The following is a 22,820-nucleotide window of genomic DNA, read 5'->3' on the forward strand; positions in this document are numbered from 1 at the left end:
ATCTATGTTCTGAACGATGAAGATAGCACCCAATGTGGGGCTCGAACCCACGACCCTGAGATTAAGAGTGTCATGCTCTACCGAATGAGCTAACCTGGTGATATTTTTAAGAAAATTACGTCAATTTTTGTTATGCATACATCATGAGTAAATGATGTATGGACATGTATAAGATGTGTGAAACATCCCACGTGAAAGGCCTGTCACACATTCCTCATCTATGTTCTGAACGATGAAGATAGCACCCAATGTGGGGCTCGAACCCACGACCTTGAGATTAAGAGTCTCATGCTCTACCGACTGAGCTAACTGGGCTATATTTTTTAGAAATTTACGTCAATTTTTGTTATGCATACATCATGAGTAAATGATGTATGGACATGTATAAGATGTGTGAAACAGCTCATGTGAAAGGCCTGTCCTATGTTTCACATCTATGTTTGAAAGGATGAAGAAAGCACCCAATGTGGGGCTCGAACCCACGACCCTGAGATTAAGAGTCTCATGCTCTACCGACTGAGCTAACCGGGCTATATTGTTTAGAAAATTACGTCAATTTTTATTATGCATACTATTATACATCATCAGGAAATGATGTATGGACATGTATAAGATGTGTGAAACAGCTCATGTGAAAGGCCTGTCACATGTTCCACATCTATGTTCTGAATGATGAAGAAAGCACCCAATGTGGGGCTCGAACCCACGATCCTGAGATTAAGAGTCTCACGCTCTACCGACTGAGCTAACCGGGCTACATTCTTAGGAAAATTACGTCAATTTTTGTTATGCATACTATTATACATCATGAGTAAACGTTGTATGGACATGTATAAGTTGTGTGAAACAGCTCACGTGAAAGGCCTGTCACACATTCCTCATCTATGTTCTGAACGATGAAGATAGCACCCAATGTGGGGCTCGAACCCACAACCCTGAGATTAAGAGTCTCATGCTCTACCGACTGAGCTAACCGGGCTATATTTTTTAGAAAATTACGTCAATTTTTGTTATGCATACATCATGAGTAAATGATGTATGGACATGTATAAGATGTGTGAAACAGCTCATGTGAAAGGCCTGTTCTATGTTCCACATCTATGTTCTGAACGATGAAGAAAGCACCCAATGTGGGGCTCGAACCCACGACCCTGAGATTAAGAGTCTCATGCTCTACCGACTGAGCTAACCGGGTTATATTTTTTAGAAAATTACGTCAATTTTTGTTATGCATACTATTATACATCATGAGTAAATGATGTATGGACATGTATAAGATGTGTGAAACAGCTCACGTGAAAGGCCTTTCCCACGTTCCACATCAATGTTCTAAAGGGTAGCACCCAATGTGGGGCTCGAACCCACGACCCTGAGATTAAGAGTGTCATGCTCTACAAAATGAGCTAACCTGGTGATATTTTTAAGAAAATTATGTCAATTTTTGTTATGCATACATCATGAGTAAATGATGTATGGACATGTATAAGATGTGTGAAACAGCTCACGTGAAAGGCCTGTCACATGTTCCACATCTATGTTCTGAACGATGAAGATAGCACCCAATATGGGGCTCGAACCCACGACCCTGAGATTAAGAGTGTCATGCTCTACCGAATGAGCTAACCTGGTGATATTTTTAAGAAAATTACGTCAATTTTTGTTATGCATACATCATGAGTAAATGATGTATGGACATGTATAAGATGTGTGAAACAGCTCACGTGAAAGGCCTGTCACATGTTCCACATCTATGTTCTGAACGATGAAGATAGCACCCAATGTGGGGCTCGAACCCACGACCCTGAGATTAAGAGTGTCATGCTCTACCGAATGAGCTAACCTGGTGATATTTTTAAGAAAATTACGTCAATTTTTGTTATGCATACATCATGAGTAAATGATGTATGGACATGTATAAGATGTGTGAAACATCCCACGTGAAAGGCCTGTCACACATTCCTCATCTATGTTCTGAACGATGAAGATAGCACCCAATGTGGGGCTCGAACCCATGACCTTGAGATTAAGAGTCTCATGCTCTACCGACTGAGCTAACTGGGCTATATTTTTTAGAAATTTACGTCAATTTTTGTTATGCATACATCATGAGTAAATGATGTATGGACATGTATAAGATGTGTGAAACAGCTCATGTGAAAGGCCTGTCCTATGTTTCACATCTATGTTTGAAAGGATGAAGAAAGCACCCAATGTGGGGCTCGAACCCACGACCCTGAGATTAAGAGTCTCATGCTCTACCGACTGAGCTAACCGGGCTACATTTTTAAGAAAATGACGTCAATTTTTGTTATGCATACTATTATACATCATGAGTAAATGATGTATGGACATGTATAAGATGTGTGAAACAGCTCACGTGAAAGGCCTGTCACACATTCCTCATCTATGTTCTGAATGATGAAGATAGCACCCACTGTGGGGCTTGAACCCATGACCCTGAGATTAAGAGTCTCATGCTCTACCGACTGAGCTAACCGGGCTACATTTTTAAGAAAATGACGTCAATTTTTGTTATGCATACTATTATACATCATGAGTAAACGTTGTATGGACATGTATAAGATGTGTGAAACATCTCACGTGAAAGGCCTGTCACACATTCCTCATCTATGTTCTGAACGATGAAAATAGCACCCAATGTGGGGCTCGAACCCACGACCCTGAGATTAAGAGTCTCATGCTCTACCGACTGAGCTAACTGGGCTATATTTTTTAGAAATTTACGTCAATTTTTGTTATGCATACATCATGAGTAAATGATGTATGGACATGTATAAGATGTGTGAAACAGCTCATGTGAAAGGCCTGTCCTATGTTTCACATCTATGTTTGAAAGGAAGAAGAAAGCACCCAATGTGGGGCTCGAACCCACGACCCTGAGATTAAGAGTCTCATGCTCTACCGACTGAGCTAACCGGGCTACATTTTTAAGAAAATTATGTCAATTTTTGTTCTGCATACTATTATACATCATGAGTAAATGATGTATGGACATGTATAAGATGTGTGAAACAGCTCACGTGAAAGGCCTGTCACATGTTCCACATCTATGTTCTGAACGATGATGAAAGCACCCAATGTGGGGCTCGAACCCACGACCCTGAGATTAAGAGTCTCATGCTCTACCGACTGAGCTAACCGGGCTACATTTTTAACAAAATGACGTCAATTTTTGTTATGCATACATCATGAGTAAACGTTGTATGGACATGTATAAGATGTGTGAAACATCCCACGTGAAAGGCCTGTCACACATTCCTCATCTATGTTCTGAACGATGAAGATAGCACCCAATGTGGGGCTCGAACCCACGACCCTGAGATTAAGAGTGTCATGCTCTACAAAACGAGCTAACCTGGTGATATTTTTAAGAAAATTATGTCAATTTTTGTTATGCATACATCATGAGTAAATGATGTATGTACATGTATAAGATGTGTGAAACAGCTCACGTGAAAGGCCTGTCACATGTTCCACATCTATGTTCTGAACGATGAAGATAGCACCCAATGTGGGGCTCGAACCCACGACCCTGAGATTAAGAGTGTCATGCTCTACCGAATGAGCTAACCTGGTGATATTTTTAAGAAGATTACGTCAATTTTTGTTATGCATACTATTATACATCATGAGTAAATGATGTATGGACATGTATAAGATGTGTGAAACAGCTCACGTGAAAGGCCTTTCCCACGTTCCACATCAATGTTCTAAAGGGTAGCACCCAATGTGGGGCTCGAACCCACGACCCTGAGATTAAGAGTGTCATGCTCTACAAAATGAGCTAACCTGGTGATATTTTTAAGAAAATTATGTCAATTTTTGTTATGCATACATCATGAGTAAATGATGTATGGACATGTATAAGATGTGTGAAACAGCTCACGTGAAAGGCCTGTCACATGTTCGACATCTATGTTCTGAACGATGAAGATAGCACCCAATGTGGGGCTCGAACCCACGACCCTGAGATTAAGAGTGTCATGCTCTACCGAATGAGCTAACCTGGTGATATTTTTAAGAAAATTACGTCAATTTTTGTTATGCATACATCATGAGTAAATGATGTATGGACATGTATAAGATGTGTGAAACAGCTCACGTGAAAGGCCTGTTCTATGTTTCACATCTATGTTTGAAAGGATAAAGATAGCACCCAATGTGGGGCTCGAACCCACGACCCTGAGATTAAGAGTCTCATGCTCTACCGACTGAGCTAACCGGGCTACATTTTTAAGAAAATGACGTCAATTTTTGTTATGCATACTATTATACATCATGAGTAAACGTTGTATGGACATGTATAAGATGTGTGAAACAGCTCACGTGAAAGGCCTTTCCCACGTTCCACATCAATGTTCTAAAGGGTAGCACCCAATGTGGGGCTCGAACCCACGACCCTGAGATTAAGAGTGTCATGCTCTACAAAATGAGCTAACCTGGTGATATTTTTAAGAAAATTATGTCAATTTTTGTTATGCATACATCATGAGTAAATGATGTATGGACATGTATAAGATTTGTGAAACAGCTCACGTGAAAGGCCTGTCACATGTTCCACATCTATGTTCTGAACGATGAAGATAGCACCCAATGTGGGGCTCGAACCCACGACCCTGAGATTAAGAGTGTCATGCTCTACCGAATGAGCTAACCTGGTGATATTTTTAAGAAAATTACGTCAATTTTTGTTATGCATACATCATGAGTAAATGATGTATGGACATGTATAAGATGTGTGAAACAGCTCACGTGAAAGGCCTGTCACATGTTCCACATCTATGTTCTGAACGATGAAGATAGCACCCAATGTGGGGCTCGAACCCACGACCCTGAGATTAAGACTGTCATGCTCTACCGAATGAGCTAACCTGGTGATATTTTTAAGAAAATTACGTCAATTTTTGTTATGCATACATCATGAGTAAACGTTGTATGGACATGTATAAGATGTGTGAAACATCTCACGTGAAAGGCCTGTCACACATTCCTCATCTATGTTCTGAACGATGAAAATAGCACCCAATGTGGGGCTCGAACCCACGACCCTGAGATTAAGAGTCTCATGCTCTACCGACTGAGCTAACTGGGCTATATTTTTTAGAAATTTACGTCAATTTTTGTTATGCATACATCATGAGTAAATGATGTATGGACATGTATAAGATGTGTGAAACAGCTCATGTGAAAGGCCTGTCCTATGTTTCACATCTATGTTTGAAAGGAAGAAGAAAGCACCCAATGTGGGGCTCGAACCCACGACCCTGAGATTAAGAGTCTCATGCTCTACCGACTGAGCTAACCGGGCTACATTTTTAAGAAAATGACGTCAATTTTTGTTATGCATACTATTATACATCATGAGTAAATGATGTATGGACATGTATAAGATGTGTGAAACAGCTCACGTGAAAGGCCTTTCCCACGTTCCACATCAATGTTCTAAAGGGTAGCACCCAATGTGGGGCTCGAACCCACGACCCTGAGATTAAGAGTGTCATGCTCTACAAAATGAGCTAACCTGGTGATATTTTTAAGAAAATTATGTCAATTTTTGTTATGCATACATCATGAGTAAATGATGTATGTACATGTATAAGATGTGTGAAACAGCTCACGTGAAAGGCCTGTCACATGTTCCACATCTATGTTCTGAACGATGAAGATAGCACCCAATGTGGGGCTCGAACCCACGACCCTGAGATTAAGAGTGTCATGCTCTACCGAATGAGCTAACCTGGTGATATTTTTAAGAAAATTACATCAATTTTTGTTATGCATACATCATGAGTAAATGATGTATGGACATGAATAAGATGTGTGAAACAGCTCACGTGAAAGGCCTGTTCTATGTTTCACATCTATGTTTGAAAGGATGAAGAAAGCACCCAATGTGGGGCTCAAACCCACGACCCTGAGATTAAGAGTCTCATGCTCTACCGACTGAGCTAACCGGGCTATATTTTTTAGAAAATTACGGCAATTTTTGTTATGCATACTATAATACATCATGAGTAAATGATGTATGGACATGTATAAGATGTGTGAAACAGCTCACGTGAAAGGCCTTTCCCACGTTCCACATCAATGTTCTAAAGGGTAGCACCCAATGTGGGGCTCGAACCCACGACCCTGAGATTAAGAGTCTCATGCTCTACCGACTGAGCTAACCGGGCTACATTTTTAAGAAAATGACGTCAATTTTTGTTATGCATACATCATGAGTAAACGTTGTATGGACATGTATAAGATGTGTGAAACATCCCACGTGAAAGGCCTGTCACACATTCCTCATCTATGTTCTGAACGATGAAGATAGCACCCAATGTGGGGCTCGAACCCACGACCCTGAGATTAAGAGTGTCATGCTCTACAAAACGAGCTAACCTGGTGATATTTTTAAGAAAATTATGTCAATTTTTGTTATGCATACATCATGAGTAAATGATGTATGTACATGTATGAGATGTGTGAAACAGCTCACGTGAAAGGCCTGTCACACATTCCTCATCTATGTTCTGAACGATGAAGGTAGCACCCAATGTGGGGCTTGAACCCACATCCCTGAGATTAAGAGTCTCATGCTCTACCGACTGAGCTAACCGGGCTATATTTTTTAGAAAATTACGTCAATTTTTGTTATGCATACATCATGAGTAAATGATGTATGTACATGTATAAGATGTGTGAAACAGCTCACGTGAAAGGCCTGTCACATGTTCCATATCTATGTTCTGAACGATGAAGATAGCACCCAATGTGGGGCTCGAACCCACGACCCTGAGATTAAGAGTGTCATGCTCTACCGAATGAGCTAACCTGGTGATATTTTTAAGAAAATTACATCAATTTTTGTTATGCATACATCATGAGTAAATGATGTATGGACATGAATAAGATGTGTGAAACAGCTCACGTGAAAGGCCTGTTCTATGTTTCACATCTATGTTTGAAATGATAAAGATAGCACCCAATGTGGGGCTCGAACCCACGACCCTGAGATTAAGAGTCTCATGCTCTACCGACTGAGCTAACCGGGCTATATTGTTTAGAAAATTACGTCAATTTTTATTATGCATACTATTATACATCATCAGGAAATGATGTATGGACATGTATAAGATGTGTGAAACAGCTCATGTGAAAGGCCTGTCACATGTTCCACATCTATGTTCTGAACGATGAAGAAAGCACCCAATGTGGGGCTCGAACCCACGATCCTGAGATTAAGAGTCTCACGCTCTACCGACTGAGCTAACCGGGCTACATTCTTAGGAAAATTACGTCAATTTTTGTTATGCATACTATTATACATCATGAGTAAACGTTGTATCGACATGTATAAGTTGTGTGAAACAGCTCACGTGAAAGGCCTGTCACACATTCCTCATCTATGTTCTGAACGATGAAGATAGCACCCAATGTGGGGCTCGAACCCACAACCCTGAGATTAAGAGTCTCATGCTCTACCGACTGAGCTAACCGGGCTATATTTTTTAGAAAATTACGTCAATTTTTGTTATGCATACATCATGAGTAAATGATGTATGGACATGTATAAGATGTGTGAAACAGCTCATGTGAAAGGCCTGTTCTATGTTCCACATCTATGTTCTGAACGATGAAGAAAGCACCCAATGTGGGGCTCGAACCCACGACCCTGAGATTAAGAGTCTCATGCTCTACCGACTGAGCTAACCGGGTTATATTTTTTAGAAAATTACGTCAATTTTTGTTATGCATACTATTATACATCATGAGTAAATGATGTATGGACATGTATAAGATGTGTGAAACAGCTCACGTGAAAGGCCTTTCCCACGTTCCACATCAATGTTCTAAAGGGTAGCACCCAATGTGGGGCTCGAACCCACGACCCTGAGATTAAGAGTGTCATGCTCTACAAAATGAGCTAACCTGGTGATATTTTTAAGAAAATTATGTCAATTTTTGTTATGCATACATCATGAGTAAATGATGTATGGACATGTATAAGATGTGTGAAACAGCTCACGTGAAAGGCCTGTCACATGTTCCACATCTATGTTCTGAACGATGAAGATAGCACCCAATGTGGGGCTCGAACCCACGACCCTGAGATTAAGAGTGTCATGCTCTACCGAATGAGCTAACCTGGTGATATTTTTAAGAAAATTACGTCAATTTTTGTTATGCATACATCATGAGTAAATGATGTATGGACATGTATAAGATGTGTGAAACAGCTCACGTGAAAGGCCTGTTCTATGTTTCACATCTATGTTTGAAAGGATAAAGATAGCACCCAATGTGGGGCTCGAACCCACGACCCTGAGATTAAGAGTCTCATGCTCTACTGACTGAGCTAACCGGGCTACATTTTTAAGAAAATGACGTCAATTTTTGTTATGCATACTATTATACATCATGAGTAAACGTTGTATGGACATGTATAAGTTGTGTGAAACAGCTCACGTGAAAGGCCTGTCACACATTCCTCATCTATGTTCTGAACGATGAAGATAGCACCCAATGTGGGGCTCGAACCCACAACCCTGAGATTAAGAGTCTCATGCTCTACCGACTGAGCTAACCGGGCTATATTTTTTAGAAAATTACGTCAATTTTTGTTATGCATACATCATGAGTAAATGATGTATGGACATGTATAAGATGTGTGAAACAGCTCATGTGAAAGGCCTGTTCTATGTTCCACATCTATGTTCTGAATGATGAAGAAAGCACCCAATGTGGGGCTCGAACCCACAACCCTGAGATTAAGAGTCTCATGCTCTACCGACTGAGCTAACCGGGTTATATTTTTTAGAAAATTACGTCAATTTTTGTTATGCATACTATTATACATCATGAGTAAATGATGTATGGACATGTATAAGATGTGTGAAACAGCTCACGTGAAAGGCCTTTCCCACGTTCCACATCAATGTTCTAAAGGGTAGCACCCAATGTGGGGCTCGAACCCACGACCCTGAGATTAAGAGTGTCATGCTCTACAAAATGAGCTAACCTGGTGATATTTTTAAGAAAATTATGTCAATTTTTGTTATGCATACATCATGAGTAAATGATGTATGGACATGTATAAGATGTGTGAAACAGCTCACGTGAAAGGCCTGTCACATGTTCCACATCTATGTTCTGAACGATGAAGATAGCACCCAATGTGGGGCTCGAACCCACGACCCTGAGATTAAGAGTGTCATGCTCTACCGAATGAGCTAACCTGGTGATATTTTTAAGAAAATTACGTCAATTTTTGTTATGCATACATCATGAGTAAATGATGTATGGACATGTATAAGATGTGTGAAACAGCTCACGTGAAAGGCCTGTTCTATGTTTCACATCTATGTTTGAAAGGATGAAGATAGCACCCAATGTGGGGCTCGAACCCACGACCCTGAGATTAAGAGTCTCATGCTCTACCGACTGAGCTAACCGGGCTACATTTTTAAGAAAATGACGTCAATTTTTGTTATGCATACTATTATACATCATGAGTAAACGTTGTATGGACATGTATAAGATGTGTGAAACAGCTCACGTGAAAGGCCTTTCCCACGTTCCACATCAATGTTCTAAAGGGTAGCACCCAATGTGGGGCTCGAACCCACGACCCTGAGATTAAGAGTGTCATGCTCTACAAAATGAGCTAACCTGGTGATATTTTTAAGAAAATTATGTCAATTTTTGTTATGCATACATCATGAGTAAATGATGTATGGACATGTATAAGATGTGTGAAACAGCTCACGTGAAAGGCCTGTCACATGTTCCACATCTATGTTCTGAACGATGAAGATAGCACCCAATGTGGGGCTCGAACCCACGACCCTGAGATTAAGAGTCTCATGCTCTACCGAATGAGCTAACCTGGTGATATTTTTAAGAAAATTACGTCAATTTTTGTTATGCATACATCATGAGTAAATGATGTATGGACATGTATAAGATGTGTGAAACAGCTCACGTGAAAGGCCTGTCACATGTTCCACATCTATGTTCTGAACGATGAAGATAGCACCCAATGTGGGGCTCGAACCCACGACCCTGAGATTAAGACTGTCATGCTCTACCGAATGAGCTAACCTGGTGATATTTTTAAGAAAATTACGTCAATTTTTGTTATGCATACATCATGAGTAAACGTTGTATGGACATGTATAAGATGTGTGAAACATCTCACGTGAAAGGCCTGTCACACATTCCTCATCTATGTTCTGAACGATGAAAATAGCACCCAATGTGGGGCTTGAACCCACGACCCTGAGATTAAGAGTCTCATGCTCTACCGACTGAGCTAACTGGGCTATATTTTTTAGAAATTTACGTCAATTTTTGTTATGCATACATCATGAGTAAATGATGTATGGACATGTATAAGATGTGTGAAACAGCTCATGTGAAAGGCCTGTCCTATGTTTCACATCTATGTTTGAAAGGAAGAAGAAAGCACCCAATGTGGGGCTCGAACCCACGACCCTGAGATTAAGAGTCTCATGCTCTACCGACTGAGCTAACCGGGCTACATTTTTAAGAAAATGACGTCAATTTTTGTTATGCATACTATTATACATCATGAGTAAATGATGTATGGACATGTATAAGATGTGTGAAACAGCTCACGTGAAAGGCCTTTCCCACGTTCCACATCAATGTTCTAAAGGGTAGCACCCAATGTGGGGCTCGAACCCACGACCCTGAGATTAAGAGTCTCATGCTCTACCGACTGAGCTAACCGGGCTACATTTTTAAGAAAATGACGTCAATTTTTGTTATGCATACATCATGAGTAAACGTTGTATGGACATGTATAAGATGTGTGAAACATCCCACGTGAAAGGCCTGTCACACATTCCTCATCTATGTTCTGAACGATGAAGATAGCACCCAATGTGGGGCTCGAACCCACGACCCTGAGATTAAGAGTGTCATGCTCTACAAAACGAGCTAACCTGGTGATATTTTTAAGAAAATTATGTCAATTTTTGTTATGCATACATCATGAGTAAATGATGTATGTACATGTATAAGATGTGTGAAACAGCTCACGTGAAAGGCCTGTCACATGTTCCACATCTATGTTCTGAACGATGAAGATAGCACCCAATGTGGGGCTCGAACCCACGACCCTGAGATTAAGAGTGTCATGCTCTACCGAATGAGCTAACCTGGTGATATTTTTAAGAAGATTACATCAATTTTTGTTATGCATACATCATGAGTAAATGATGTATGGACATGAATAAGATGTGTGAAACAGCTCACGTGAAAGGCCTGTTCTATGTTTCACATCTATGTTTGAAAGGATAAAGATAGCACCCAATGTGGGGCTCGAACCCACGACCCTGAGATTAAGAGTCTCATGGTCTACCGACTGAGCTAACCGGACTATATTTTTTAGAAAATTACGTCAATTTTTATTATGCATACTATTATACATCATCAGGAAATGATGTATGGACATGTATAAGATGTGTGAAACAGCTCACATGAAAGGCCTGTCACATGTTCAACATCTATGTTTGAAAGGATGAAGATAGCACCCAATGTGGGGCTCGAACCCACGGCCCTGAGATTAAGAGTCTCATGCTCTACCGACTGAGCTAACCGGGCTACATTCTTAGGAAAATGACGTCAATTTTTGTTATGCATACTATTATACATCATGAGTAAACGTTGTATGGACATGTATGAGATGTGTGAAACAGCTCACGTGAAAGGCCTGTCACACATTCCTCATCTATGTTCTGAACGATGAAGGTAGCACCCAATGTGGGGCTTGAACCCACATCCCTGAGATTAAGAGTCTCATGCTCTACCGACTGAGCTAACCGGGCTATATTTTTTAGAAAATTACGTCAATTTTTGTTATGCATACATCATGAGTAAATGATGTATGGACATGTATAAGATGTGTGAAACAGCTCATGTGAAAGGCCTGTTCTATGTTTCACATCTATGTTTGAAAGGATGAAGAAAGCACCCAATGTGGGGCTCGAACCCACGACCCTGAGATTAAGAGTCTCATGCTCTACCGACTGAGCTAACCGGGCTACATTTTTAAGAAAATGACGTCAATTTTTGTTATGCATACTATTATACATCATGAGTAAACGTTGTATGGACATGTATAAGATGTGTGAAACATCCCACGTGAAAGGCCTGTCACACATTCCTCATCTATGTTCTGAACGATGAAGATAGCACCCAATGTGGGGCTCGAACCCACGACCCTGAGATTAAGAGTGTCATGCTCGACAAAATGAGCTAACCTGGTGATATTTTTAAGAAAATTATGTCAATTTTTGTTATGCATACATCATGAGTAAATGATGTATGTACATGTATAAGATGTGTGAAACAGCTCACGTGAAAGGCCTGTCACATGTTCCACATCTATGTTCTGAGCGATGAAGATAGCACCCAATGTGGGGCTCGAACCCACGACCCTGAGATTAAGAGTGTCATGCTCTACCGAATGAGCTAACCTGGTGATATTTTTAAGAAAATTACATCAATTTTTGTTATGCATACATCATGAGTAAATGATGTATGGACATGAATAAGATGTGTGAAACAGCTCACGTGAAAGGCCTGTTCTATGTTTCACATCTATGTTTGAAAGGATGAAGAAAGCACCCAATGTGGGGCTCAAACCCACGACCCTGAGATTAAGAGTCTCATGCTCTACCGACTGAGCTAACCGGGCTATATTGTTTAGAAAATTACGTCAATTTTTATTATGCATACTATTATACATCATCAGGAAATGATGTATGGACATGTATAAGATGTGTGAAACAGCTCATGTGAAAGGCCTGTCACATGTTCCACATCTATGTTCTGAATGATGAAGAAAGCACCCAATGTGGGGCTCGAACCCACGATCCTGAGATTAAGAGTCTCACGCTCTACCGACTGAGCTAACCGGGCTACATTCTTAGGAAAATTACGTCAATTTTTGTTATGCATACTATTATACATCATGAGTAAACGTTGTATGGACATGTATAAGTTGTGTGAAACAGCTCACGTGAAAGGCCTGTCACACATTCCTCATCTATGTTCTGAACGATGAAGATAGCACCCAATGTGGGGCTCGAACCCACAACCCTGAGATTAAGAGCCTCATGCTCTACCGACTGAGCTAACCGGGCTATATTTTTTAGAAAATTACGTCAATTTTTGTTATGCATACATCATGAGTAAATGATGTATGGACATGTATAAGATGTGTGAAACAGCTCATGTGAAAGGCCTGTTCTATGTTCCACATCTATGTTCTGAACGATTAAGAAAGCACCCAATGTGGGGCTCGAACCCACGACCCTGAGATTAAGAGTGTCATGCTCTACCGAATGAGCTAACCTGGTGATATTTTTAAGAAGATTACATCAATTTTTGTTATGCATACATCATGAGTAAATGATGTATGGACATGAATAAGATGTGTGAAACAGCTCACGTGAAAGGCCTGTTCTATGTTTCACATCTATGTTTGAAAGGATAAAGATAGCACCCAATGTGGGGCTCGAACCCACGACCCTGAGATTAAGAGTCTCATGGTCTACCGACTGAGCTAACCGGACTATATTTTTTAGAAAATTACGTCAATTTTTATTATGCATACTATTATACATCATCAGGAAATGATGTATGGACATGTATAAGATGTGTGAAACAGCTCACATGAAAGGCCTGTCACATGTTCAACATCTATGTTTGAAAGGATGAAGATAGCACCCAATGTGGGGCTCGAACCCACGGCCCTGAGATTAAGAGTCTCATGCTCTACCGACTGAGCTAACCGGGCTACATTCTTAGGAAAATGATGTCAATTTTTGTTATGCATACTATTATACATCATGAGTAAACGTTGTATGGACATGTATGAGATGTGTGAAACAGCTCACGTGAAAGGCCTGTCACACATTCCTCATCTATGTTCTGAACGATGAAGGTAGCACCCAATGTGGGGCTTGAACCCACATCCCTGAGATTAAGAGTCTCATGCTCTACCGACTGAGCTAACCGGGCTATATTTTTTAGAAAATTACGTCAATTTTTGTTATGCATACATCATGAGTAAATGATGTATGGACATGTATAAGATGTGTGAAACAGCTCATGTGAAAGGCCTGTTCTATGTTTCACATCTATGTTTGAAAGGATGAAGAAAGCACCCAATGTGGGGCTCGAACCCACGACCCTGAGATTAAGAGTCTCATGCTCTACCGACTGAGCTAACCGGGCTATATTTTTTAGAAAATTACGTCAATTTTTGTTATGCATACTATTATACATCATGAGTAAATGATGTATGGACATGTGTAAGATGTGTGAAACAGCTCACGTGAAAGGCCTTTCCCACGTTCCACATCAATGTTCTAAAGGGTAGCACCCAATGTGGGGCTCGAACCCACGACCCTGAGATTAAGAGTCTCATGCTCTACCGACTGAGCTAACCGGGCTACATTTTTAAGAAAATGACGTCAATTTTTGTTATGCATACTATTATACATCATGAGTAAACGTTGTATGGACATGTATAAGATGTGTGAAACATCTCACGTGAAAGGCCTGTCACACATTCCTCATCTATGTTCTGAACGATGAAAATAGCACCCAATGTGGGGCTCGAACCCACGACCCTGAGATTAAGAGTCTCATGCTCTACCAACTGAGCTAACTGGGCTATATTTTTTAGAAATTTACGTCAATTTTTGTTATGCATACATCATGAGTAAATGATGTATGGACATGTATAAGATGTGTGAAACAGCTCACGTGAAAGGCCTGTCACATGTTCCACATCTATGTTCTGAACGATGATGAAAGCACCCAATGTGGGGCTCGAACCCACGACCCTGAGATTAAGAGTCTCATGCTCTACCGACTGAGCTAACCGGGCTACATTTTTAAGAAAATGACGTCAATTTTTGTTATGCATACATCATGAGTAAACGTTGTATGGACATGTATAAGATGTGTGAAACATCCCACGTGAAAGGCCTGTCACACATTCCTCATCTATGTTCTGAACGATGAAGATAGCACCCAATGTGGGGCTCGAACCCACGACCCTGAGATTAAGAGTGTCATGCTCTACAAAACGAGCTAACCTGGTGATATTTTTAAGAAAATTATGTCAATTTTTGTTATGCATACATCATGAGTAAATGATGTATGTACATGTATAAGATGTGTGAAACAGCTCACATGTTCCACATCTATGTTCTGAACGATGAAGATAGCACCCAATGTGGGGCTCGAACCCACGACCCTGAGATTAAGAGTGTCATGCTCTACTGAATGAGCTAACCTGGTGATATTTTTAAGAAGATTACATCAATTTTTGTTATGCATACATCATGAGTAAATGATGTATGGACATGAATAAGATGTGTGAAACAGCTCACGTGAAAGGCCTGTTCTATGTTTCACATCTATGTTTGAAAGGATAAAGATAGCACCCAATGTGGGGCTCGAACCCACGACCCTGAGATTAAGAGTCTCATGGTCTACCGACTGAGCTAACCGGACTATATTTTTTAGAAAATTACGTCAATTTTTATTATGCATACTATTATACATCATCAGGAAATGATGTATGGACATGTATAAGATGTGTGAAACAGCTCACATGAAAGGCCTGTCACATGTTCAACATCTATGTTTGAAAGGATGAAGATAGCACCCAATGTGGGGCTCGAACCCACGGCCCTGAGATTAAGAGTCTCATGCTCTACCGACTGAGCTAACCGGGCTACATTCTTAGGAAAATGACGTCAATTTTTGTTATGCATACTATTATACATCATGAGTAAACGTTGTATGGACATGTATGAGATGTGTGAAACAGCTCACGTGAAAGGCCTGTCACACATTCCTCATCTATGTTCTGAACGATGAAGGTAACACCCAATGTGGGGCTTGAACCCACATCCCTGAGATTAAGAGTCTCATGCTCTACCGACTGAGCTAACCGGGCTATATTTTTTAGAAAATTACGTCAATTTTTGTTATGCATACATCATGAGTAAATGATGTATGGACCTGTATAAGATGTGTGAAACAGCTCATGTGAAAGGCCTGTTCTATGTTTCACATCTATGTTTGAAAGGATGAAGAAAGCACCCAATGTGGGGCTCGAACCCACGACCCTGAGATTAAGAGTCTCATGCTCTACCGACTGAGCTAACCGGGCTATATTTTTTAGAAAATTACGTCAATTTTTGTTATGCATACTATTATACATCATGAGTAAATGATGTATGGACATGTGTAAGATGTGTGAAACAGCTCACGTGAAAGGCCTTTCCCACGTTCCACATCAATGTTCTAAAGGGTAGCACCCAATGTGGGGCTCGAACCCACGACCCTGAGATTAAGAGTCTCATGCTCTACCGACTGAGCTAACCCGGCTACATTTTTAAGAAAATGACGTCAATTTTTGTTATGCATACTATTATACATCATGAGTAAACGTTGTATGGACATGTATAAGATGTGTGAAACATCCCACGTGAAAGGCCTGTCACACATTCCTCATCTATGTTCTGAACGATGAAGATAGCACCCAATGTGGGGCTCGAACCCACGACCCTGAGATTAAGAGTGTCATGCTCGACAAAATGAGCTAACCTGGTGATATTTTTAAGAAAATTATGTCAATTTTTGTTATGCATACATCATGAGTAAATGATGTATGTACATGTATAAGATGTGTGAAACAGCTCACGTGAAAGGCCTGTCACATGTTCCACATCTATGTTCTGAGCGATGAAGATAGCACCCAATGTGGGGCTCGAACCCACGACCCTGAGATTAAGAGTGTCATGCTCTACCGAATGAGCTAACCTGGTGATATTTTTAAGAAAATTACATCAATTTTTGTTATGCATACATCATGAGTAAATGATGTATGGACATGAATAAGATGTGTGAAACAGCTCACGTGAAAGGCCTGTTCTATGTTTCACATCTATGTTTGAAAGGATGAAGAAAGCACCCAATGTGGGGCTCAAACCCACGACCCTGAGATTAAGAGTCTCATGCTCTACCGACTGAGCTAACCGGGCTATATTGTTTAGAAAATTACGTCAATTTTTATTATGCATACTATTATACATCATCAGGAAATGATGTATGGACATGTATAAGATGTGTGAAACAGCTCATGTGAAAGGCCTGTCACATGTTCCACATCTATGTTCTGAATGATGAAGAAAGCACCCAATGTGGGGCTCGAACCCACGATCCTGAGATTAAGAGTCTCACGCTCTACCGACTGAGCTAACCGGGCTACATTCTTAGGAAAATTACGTCAATTTTTGTTATGCATACTATTATACATCATGAGTAAACGTTGTATGGACATGTATAAGTTGTGTGAAACAGCTCACGTGAAAGGCCTGTCACACATTCCTCATCTATGTTCTGAACGATGAAGATAGCACCCAATGTGGGGCTCGAACCCACAACCCTGAGATTAAGAGCCTCATGCTCTACCGACTGAGCTAACCGGGCTATATTTTTTAGAAAATTACGTCAATTTTTGTTATGCATACATCATGAGTAAATGATGTATGGACATGTATAAGATGTGTGAAACAGCTCACGTGAAAGGCCTGTTCTATGTTTCACATCTATGTTTGAAAGGATAAAGATAGCACCCAATGTGGGGCTCGAACCCACGACCCTGAGATTAAGAGTCTCATGCTCTACCGACTGAGCTAACCGGGCTACATTTTTAAGAAAATGACGTCAATTTTTGTTATGCATACTATTATACATCATGAGTAAACGTTGTATGGACATGTATAAGATGTGTGAAACAGCTCACGTGAAAGGCCTTTCCCACGTTCCACATCAATGTTCTAAAGGGTAGCACCCAATGTGGGGCTCGAACCCACGACCCTGAGATTAAGAGTGTCATGCTCTACAAAATGAGCTAACCTGGTGATATTTTTAAGAAAATTATGTCAATTTTTGTTATGCATACATCATGAGTAAATGATGTATGGACATGTATAAGATGTGTGAAACAGCTCACGTGAAAGGCCTGTCACATGTTCCACATCTATGTTCTGAACGATGAAGATAGCACCCAATGTGGGGCTCGAACCCACGACCCTGAGATTAAGAGTGTCATGCTCTACCGAATGAGCTAACCTGGTGATATTTTTAAGAAAATTACGTCAATTTTTGTTATGCATACATCATGAGTAAATGATGTATGGACATGTATAAGATGTGTGAAACAGCTCACGTGAAAGGCCTGTCACATGTTCCACATCTATGTTCTGAACGATGAAGATAGCACCCAATGTGGGGCTCGAACCCACGACCCTGAGATTAAGACTGTCATGCTCTACCGAATGAGCTAACCTGGTGATATTTTTAAGAAAATTACGTCAATTTTTGTTATGCATACATCATGAGTAAACGTTGTATGGACATGTATAAGATGTGTGAAACATCTCACGTGAAAGGCCTGTCACACATTCCTCATCTATGTTCTGAACGATGAAAATAGCACCCAATGTGGGGCTCGAACCCACGACCCTGAGATTAAGAGTCTCATGCTCTACCGACTGAGCTAACTGGGCTATATTTTTTAGAAATTTACGTCAATTTTTGTTATGCATACATCATGAGTAAATGATGTATGGACATGTATAAGATGTGTGAAACAGCTCATGTGAAAGGCCTGTCCTATGTTTCACATCTATGTTTGAAAGGAAGAAGAAAGCACCCAATGTGGGGCTCGAACCCACGACCCTGAGATTAAGAGTCTCATGCTCTACCGACTGAGCTAACTAGGCTACATTTTTAAGAAAATGACGTCAATTTTTGTTATGCATACTATTATACATCATGAGTAAACGTTGTATGGACATGTATAAGATGTGTGAAACATCCCACGTGAAAGGCCTGTCACACATTCCTCATCTATGTTCTGAACGATGAAGATAGCACCCAATGTGGGGCTCGAACCCACGACCCTGAGATTAAGAGTGTCATGCTCGACAAAATGAGCTAACCTGGTGATATTTTTAAGAAAATTATGTCAATTTTTGTTATGCATACATCATGAGTAAATGATGTATGTACATGTATAAGATGTGTGAAACAGCTCACGTGAAAGGCCTGTCACATGTTCCACATCTATGTTCTGAGCGATGAAGATAGCACCCAATGTGGGGCTCGAACCCACGACCCTGAGATTAAGAGTGTCATGCTCTACCGAATGAGCTAACCTGGTGATATTTTTAAGAAAATTACATCAATTTTTGTTATGCATACATCATGAGTAAATGATGTATGGACATGAATAAGATGTGTGAAACAGCTCACGTGAAAGGCCTGTTCTATGTTTCACATCTATGTTTGAAAGGATGAAGAAAGCACCCGATGTGGGGCTCAAACCCACGACCCTGAGATTAAGAGTCTCATGCTCTACCGACTGAGCTAACCGGGCTATATTGTTTAGAAAATTACGTCAATTTTTATTATGCATACTATTATACATCATCAGGAAATGATGTATGGACATGTATAAGATGTGTGAAACAGCTCATGTGAAAGGCCTGTTCTATGTTCCACATCTATGTTCTGAACGATGAAGAAAGCACCCAATGTGGGGCTCGAACCCACGACCCTGAGATTAAGAGTCTCATGCTCTACCGACTGAGCTAACCGGGTTATATTTTTTAGAAAATTACGTCAATTTTTGTTATGCATACTATTATACATCATGAGTAAATGATGTATGGACATGTATAAGATGTGTGAAACAGCTCACGTGAAAGGCCTTTCCCACGTTCCACATCAATGTTCTAAAGGGTAGCACCCAATGTGGGGCTCGAACCCACGACCCTGAGATTAAGAGTGTCATGCTCTACAAAATGAGCTAACCTGGTGATATTTTTAAGAAAATTATGTCAATTTTTGTTATGCATACATCATGAGTAAATGATGTATGGACATGTATAAGATGTGTGAAACAGCTCACGTGAAAGGCCTGTCACATGTTCCACATCTATGTTCTGAACGATGAAGATAGCACCCAATATGGGGCTCGAACCCACGACCCTGAGATTAAGAGTGTCATGCTCTACCGAATGAGCTAACCTGGTGATATTTTTAAGAAAATTACGTCAATTTTTGTTATGCATACATCATGAGTAAATGATGTATGGACATGTATAAGATGTGTGAAACAGCTCACGTGAAAGGCCTGTCACATGTTCCACATCTATGTTCTGAACGATGAAGATAGCACCCAATGCGGGGCTCGAACCCACGACCCTGAGATTAAGAGTGTCATGCTCTACCGAATGAGCTAACCTGGTGATATTTTTAAGAAAATTACGTCAATTTTTGTTATGCATACATCATGAGTAAATGATGTATGGACATGTATAAGATGTGTGAAACATCCCACGTGAAAGGCCTGTCACACATTCCTCATCTATGTTCTGAACGATGAAGATAGCACCCAATGTGGGGCTCGAACCCACGACCTTGAGATTAAGAGTCTCATGCTCTACCGACTGAGCTAACTGGGCTATATTTTTTAGAAATTTACGTCAATTTTTGTTATGCATACATCATGAGTAAATGATGTATGGACATGTATAAGATGTGTGAAACAGCTCACGTGAAAGGCCTGTCACATGTTCCACATCTATGTTCTGAGCGATGAAGATAGCACCCAATGTGGGGCTCGAACCCACGACCCTGAGATTAAGAGTCTCATGCTCTACCGACTGAGCTAACCGGGCTACATTTTTAAGAAAATGACGTCAATTTTTGTTATGCATACTATTATACATCATGAGTAAATGATGTATGGACATGTATAAGATGTGTGAAACAGCTCACGTGAAAGGCCTGTCACACATTCCTCATCTATGTTCTGAATGATGAAGATAGCACCCACTGTGGGGCTTGAACCCATGACCCTGAGATTAAGAGTCTCATGCTCTACCGACTGAGCTAACCGGGCTACATTTTTAAGAAAATGACGTCAATTTTTGTTATGCATACATCATGAGTAAATGATGTATGGACATGTATAAGATGTGTGAAACAGCTCATGTGAAAGGCCTGTTCTATGTTTCACATCTATGTTTGAAAGGATGAAGAAGACACCCAATGTGGGGCTCGAACCCACGACCCTGAGATTAAGAGTCTCATGCTCTACCGACTGAGCTAACCGGGCTATATTTTTTAGAAAATTACGTCAATTTTTGTTATGCATACTATTATACATCATGAGTAAATGATGTATGGACATGTGTAAGATGTGTGAAACAGCTCACGTGAAAGGCCTTTCCCACGTTCCACATCAATGTTCTAAAGGGTAGCACCCAATGTGGGGCTCGAACCCACGACCCTGAGATTAAGAGTCTCATGCTCTACCGACTGAGCTAACCGGGCTACATTTTTAAGAAAATGACGTCAATTTTTGTTATGCATACTATTATACATCATGAGTAAACGTTGTATGGACATGTATAAGATGTGTGAAACATCCCACGTGAAAGGCCTGTCACACATTCCTCATCTATGTTCTGAACGATGAAGATAGCACCCAATGTGGGGCTCGAACCCACGACCCTGAGATTAAGAGTGTCATGCTCGACAAAATGAGCTAACCTGGTGATATTTTTAAGAAAATTATGTCAATTTTTGTTATGCATACATCATGAGTAAATGATGTATGTACATGTATAAGATGTGTGAAACAGCTCACGTGAAAGGCCTGTCACATGTTCCACATCTATGTTCTGAGCGATGAAGATAGCACCCAATGTGGGGCTCGAACCCACGACCCTGAGATTAAGAGTGTCATGCTCTACCGAATGAGCTAACCTGGTGATATTTTTAAGAAAATTACATCAATTTTTGTTATGCATACATCATGAGTAAATGATGTATGGACATGAATAAGATGTGTGAAACAGCTCACGTGAAAGGCCTGTTCTATGTTTCACATCTATGTTTGAAAGGATGAAGAAAGCACCCAATGTGGGGCTCAAACCCACGACCCTGAGATTAAGAGTCTCATGCTCTACCGACTGAGCTAACCGGGCTATATTGTTTAGAAAATTACGTCAATTTTTATTATGCATACTATTATACATCATCAGGAAATGATGTATGGACATGTATAAGATGTGTGAAACAGCTCATGTGAAAGGCCTGTCACATGTTCCACATCTATGTTCTGAATGATGAAGAAAGCACCCAATGTGGGGCTCGAACCCACGATCCTGAGATTAAGAGTCTCACGCTCTACCGACTGAGCTAACCGGGCTACATTCTTAGGAAAATTACGTCAATTTTTGTTATGCATACTATTATACATCATGAGTAAACGTTGTATGGACATGTATAAGTTGTGTGAAACAGCTCACGTGAAAGGCCTGTCACACATTCCTCATCTATGTTCTGAACGATGAAGATAGCACCCAATGTGGGGCTCGAACCCACAACCCTGAGATTAAGAGTCTCATGCTCTACCGACTGAGCTAACCGGGTTATATTTTTTAGAAAATTACGTCAATTTTTGTTATGCATACTATTATACATCATGAGTAAATGATGTATGGACATGTATAAGATGTGTGAAACAGCTCACGTGAAAGGCCTTTCCCACGTTCCACATCAATGTTCTAAAGGGTAGCACCCAATGTGGGGCTCGAACCCACGACCCTGAGATTAAGAGTGTCATGCTCTACAAAATGAGCTAACCTGGTGATATTTTTAAGAAAATTATGTCAATT

The 22,820-nt window shown here is 40.5% G+C and overlaps 36 non-coding genes across 36 annotated transcripts; all 36 read right to left on the minus strand.

Annotated features, from left to right (window-relative positions):
- Positions 1 to 242: 242 nt before the first annotated feature.
- trnak-cuu (transfer RNA lysine (anticodon CUU)) lies at positions 243 to 315 on the minus strand. Its single transcript has one exon. It is a non-coding gene; the product is annotated as a tRNA-Lys (tRNA).
- A 143-nt stretch (positions 316 to 458) lies between these two features.
- On the minus strand, positions 459 to 531 carry trnak-cuu (transfer RNA lysine (anticodon CUU)). Its single transcript has one exon. It is a non-coding gene; the product is annotated as a tRNA-Lys (tRNA).
- Positions 532 to 682: 151 nt separating this feature from the next.
- trnak-cuu (transfer RNA lysine (anticodon CUU)) lies at positions 683 to 755 on the minus strand. The gene has a single exon. It is a non-coding gene; the product is annotated as a tRNA-Lys (tRNA).
- A 367-nt stretch (positions 756 to 1,122) lies between these two features.
- On the minus strand, positions 1,123 to 1,195 carry trnak-cuu (transfer RNA lysine (anticodon CUU)). The gene has a single exon. It is a non-coding gene; the product is annotated as a tRNA-Lys (tRNA).
- A 1,009-nt stretch (positions 1,196 to 2,204) lies between these two features.
- On the minus strand, positions 2,205 to 2,277 carry trnak-cuu (transfer RNA lysine (anticodon CUU)). The gene has a single exon. It is a non-coding gene; the product is annotated as a tRNA-Lys (tRNA).
- A 375-nt stretch (positions 2,278 to 2,652) lies between these two features.
- Positions 2,653 to 2,725, minus strand: trnak-cuu (transfer RNA lysine (anticodon CUU)). The gene has a single exon. It is a non-coding gene; the product is annotated as a tRNA-Lys (tRNA).
- A 143-nt stretch (positions 2,726 to 2,868) lies between these two features.
- trnak-cuu (transfer RNA lysine (anticodon CUU)) lies at positions 2,869 to 2,941 on the minus strand. Its single transcript has one exon. It is a non-coding gene; the product is annotated as a tRNA-Lys (tRNA).
- A 151-nt stretch (positions 2,942 to 3,092) lies between these two features.
- trnak-cuu (transfer RNA lysine (anticodon CUU)) lies at positions 3,093 to 3,165 on the minus strand. The gene has a single exon. It is a non-coding gene; the product is annotated as a tRNA-Lys (tRNA).
- A 1,009-nt stretch (positions 3,166 to 4,174) lies between these two features.
- Positions 4,175 to 4,247, minus strand: trnak-cuu (transfer RNA lysine (anticodon CUU)). The gene has a single exon. It is a non-coding gene; the product is annotated as a tRNA-Lys (tRNA).
- A 793-nt stretch (positions 4,248 to 5,040) lies between these two features.
- Positions 5,041 to 5,113, minus strand: trnak-cuu (transfer RNA lysine (anticodon CUU)). The gene has a single exon. It is a non-coding gene; the product is annotated as a tRNA-Lys (tRNA).
- A 143-nt stretch (positions 5,114 to 5,256) lies between these two features.
- trnak-cuu (transfer RNA lysine (anticodon CUU)) lies at positions 5,257 to 5,329 on the minus strand. The gene has a single exon. It is a non-coding gene; the product is annotated as a tRNA-Lys (tRNA).
- Positions 5,330 to 6,124: 795 nt separating this feature from the next.
- On the minus strand, positions 6,125 to 6,197 carry trnak-cuu (transfer RNA lysine (anticodon CUU)). Its single transcript has one exon. It is a non-coding gene; the product is annotated as a tRNA-Lys (tRNA).
- Positions 6,198 to 6,988: 791 nt separating this feature from the next.
- On the minus strand, positions 6,989 to 7,061 carry trnak-cuu (transfer RNA lysine (anticodon CUU)). Its single transcript has one exon. It is a non-coding gene; the product is annotated as a tRNA-Lys (tRNA).
- Positions 7,062 to 7,212: 151 nt separating this feature from the next.
- On the minus strand, positions 7,213 to 7,285 carry trnak-cuu (transfer RNA lysine (anticodon CUU)). Its single transcript has one exon. It is a non-coding gene; the product is annotated as a tRNA-Lys (tRNA).
- Positions 7,286 to 7,652: 367 nt separating this feature from the next.
- Positions 7,653 to 7,725, minus strand: trnak-cuu (transfer RNA lysine (anticodon CUU)). Its single transcript has one exon. It is a non-coding gene; the product is annotated as a tRNA-Lys (tRNA).
- A 1,667-nt stretch (positions 7,726 to 9,392) lies between these two features.
- Positions 9,393 to 9,465, minus strand: trnak-cuu (transfer RNA lysine (anticodon CUU)). The gene has a single exon. It is a non-coding gene; the product is annotated as a tRNA-Lys (tRNA).
- A 793-nt stretch (positions 9,466 to 10,258) lies between these two features.
- trnak-cuu (transfer RNA lysine (anticodon CUU)) lies at positions 10,259 to 10,331 on the minus strand. The gene has a single exon. It is a non-coding gene; the product is annotated as a tRNA-Lys (tRNA).
- Positions 10,332 to 10,474: 143 nt separating this feature from the next.
- Positions 10,475 to 10,547, minus strand: trnak-cuu (transfer RNA lysine (anticodon CUU)). Its single transcript has one exon. It is a non-coding gene; the product is annotated as a tRNA-Lys (tRNA).
- A 145-nt stretch (positions 10,548 to 10,692) lies between these two features.
- trnak-cuu (transfer RNA lysine (anticodon CUU)) lies at positions 10,693 to 10,765 on the minus strand. The gene has a single exon. It is a non-coding gene; the product is annotated as a tRNA-Lys (tRNA).
- Positions 10,766 to 11,564: 799 nt separating this feature from the next.
- trnak-cuu (transfer RNA lysine (anticodon CUU)) lies at positions 11,565 to 11,637 on the minus strand. Its single transcript has one exon. It is a non-coding gene; the product is annotated as a tRNA-Lys (tRNA).
- Positions 11,638 to 12,004: 367 nt separating this feature from the next.
- On the minus strand, positions 12,005 to 12,077 carry trnak-cuu (transfer RNA lysine (anticodon CUU)). Its single transcript has one exon. It is a non-coding gene; the product is annotated as a tRNA-Lys (tRNA).
- A 1,687-nt stretch (positions 12,078 to 13,764) lies between these two features.
- trnak-cuu (transfer RNA lysine (anticodon CUU)) lies at positions 13,765 to 13,837 on the minus strand. The gene has a single exon. It is a non-coding gene; the product is annotated as a tRNA-Lys (tRNA).
- Positions 13,838 to 14,204: 367 nt separating this feature from the next.
- On the minus strand, positions 14,205 to 14,277 carry trnak-cuu (transfer RNA lysine (anticodon CUU)). The gene has a single exon. It is a non-coding gene; the product is annotated as a tRNA-Lys (tRNA).
- A 145-nt stretch (positions 14,278 to 14,422) lies between these two features.
- Positions 14,423 to 14,495, minus strand: trnak-cuu (transfer RNA lysine (anticodon CUU)). Its single transcript has one exon. It is a non-coding gene; the product is annotated as a tRNA-Lys (tRNA).
- A 151-nt stretch (positions 14,496 to 14,646) lies between these two features.
- Positions 14,647 to 14,719, minus strand: trnak-cuu (transfer RNA lysine (anticodon CUU)). The gene has a single exon. It is a non-coding gene; the product is annotated as a tRNA-Lys (tRNA).
- A 143-nt stretch (positions 14,720 to 14,862) lies between these two features.
- Positions 14,863 to 14,935, minus strand: trnak-cuu (transfer RNA lysine (anticodon CUU)). The gene has a single exon. It is a non-coding gene; the product is annotated as a tRNA-Lys (tRNA).
- Positions 14,936 to 15,718: 783 nt separating this feature from the next.
- On the minus strand, positions 15,719 to 15,791 carry trnak-cuu (transfer RNA lysine (anticodon CUU)). Its single transcript has one exon. It is a non-coding gene; the product is annotated as a tRNA-Lys (tRNA).
- Positions 15,792 to 16,158: 367 nt separating this feature from the next.
- Positions 16,159 to 16,231, minus strand: trnak-cuu (transfer RNA lysine (anticodon CUU)). Its single transcript has one exon. It is a non-coding gene; the product is annotated as a tRNA-Lys (tRNA).
- A 1,465-nt stretch (positions 16,232 to 17,696) lies between these two features.
- Positions 17,697 to 17,769, minus strand: trnak-cuu (transfer RNA lysine (anticodon CUU)). The gene has a single exon. It is a non-coding gene; the product is annotated as a tRNA-Lys (tRNA).
- Positions 17,770 to 18,562: 793 nt separating this feature from the next.
- trnak-cuu (transfer RNA lysine (anticodon CUU)) lies at positions 18,563 to 18,635 on the minus strand. Its single transcript has one exon. It is a non-coding gene; the product is annotated as a tRNA-Lys (tRNA).
- Positions 18,636 to 18,778: 143 nt separating this feature from the next.
- On the minus strand, positions 18,779 to 18,851 carry trnak-cuu (transfer RNA lysine (anticodon CUU)). Its single transcript has one exon. It is a non-coding gene; the product is annotated as a tRNA-Lys (tRNA).
- Positions 18,852 to 19,658: 807 nt separating this feature from the next.
- Positions 19,659 to 19,731, minus strand: trnak-cuu (transfer RNA lysine (anticodon CUU)). Its single transcript has one exon. It is a non-coding gene; the product is annotated as a tRNA-Lys (tRNA).
- A 793-nt stretch (positions 19,732 to 20,524) lies between these two features.
- On the minus strand, positions 20,525 to 20,597 carry trnak-cuu (transfer RNA lysine (anticodon CUU)). The gene has a single exon. It is a non-coding gene; the product is annotated as a tRNA-Lys (tRNA).
- A 143-nt stretch (positions 20,598 to 20,740) lies between these two features.
- trnak-cuu (transfer RNA lysine (anticodon CUU)) lies at positions 20,741 to 20,813 on the minus strand. Its single transcript has one exon. It is a non-coding gene; the product is annotated as a tRNA-Lys (tRNA).
- A 367-nt stretch (positions 20,814 to 21,180) lies between these two features.
- trnak-cuu (transfer RNA lysine (anticodon CUU)) lies at positions 21,181 to 21,253 on the minus strand. Its single transcript has one exon. It is a non-coding gene; the product is annotated as a tRNA-Lys (tRNA).
- Positions 21,254 to 21,398: 145 nt separating this feature from the next.
- Positions 21,399 to 21,471, minus strand: trnak-cuu (transfer RNA lysine (anticodon CUU)). Its single transcript has one exon. It is a non-coding gene; the product is annotated as a tRNA-Lys (tRNA).
- Positions 21,472 to 22,820: the final 1,349 nt, after the last annotated feature.

The sequence above is a fragment of the Labrus bergylta genome, chromosome 9 (assembly GCF_963930695.1).
Source record: "Labrus bergylta chromosome 9, fLabBer1.1, whole genome shotgun sequence".
Lineage (NCBI taxonomy): Eukaryota > Metazoa > Chordata > Actinopteri > Labriformes > Labridae > Labrus > Labrus bergylta.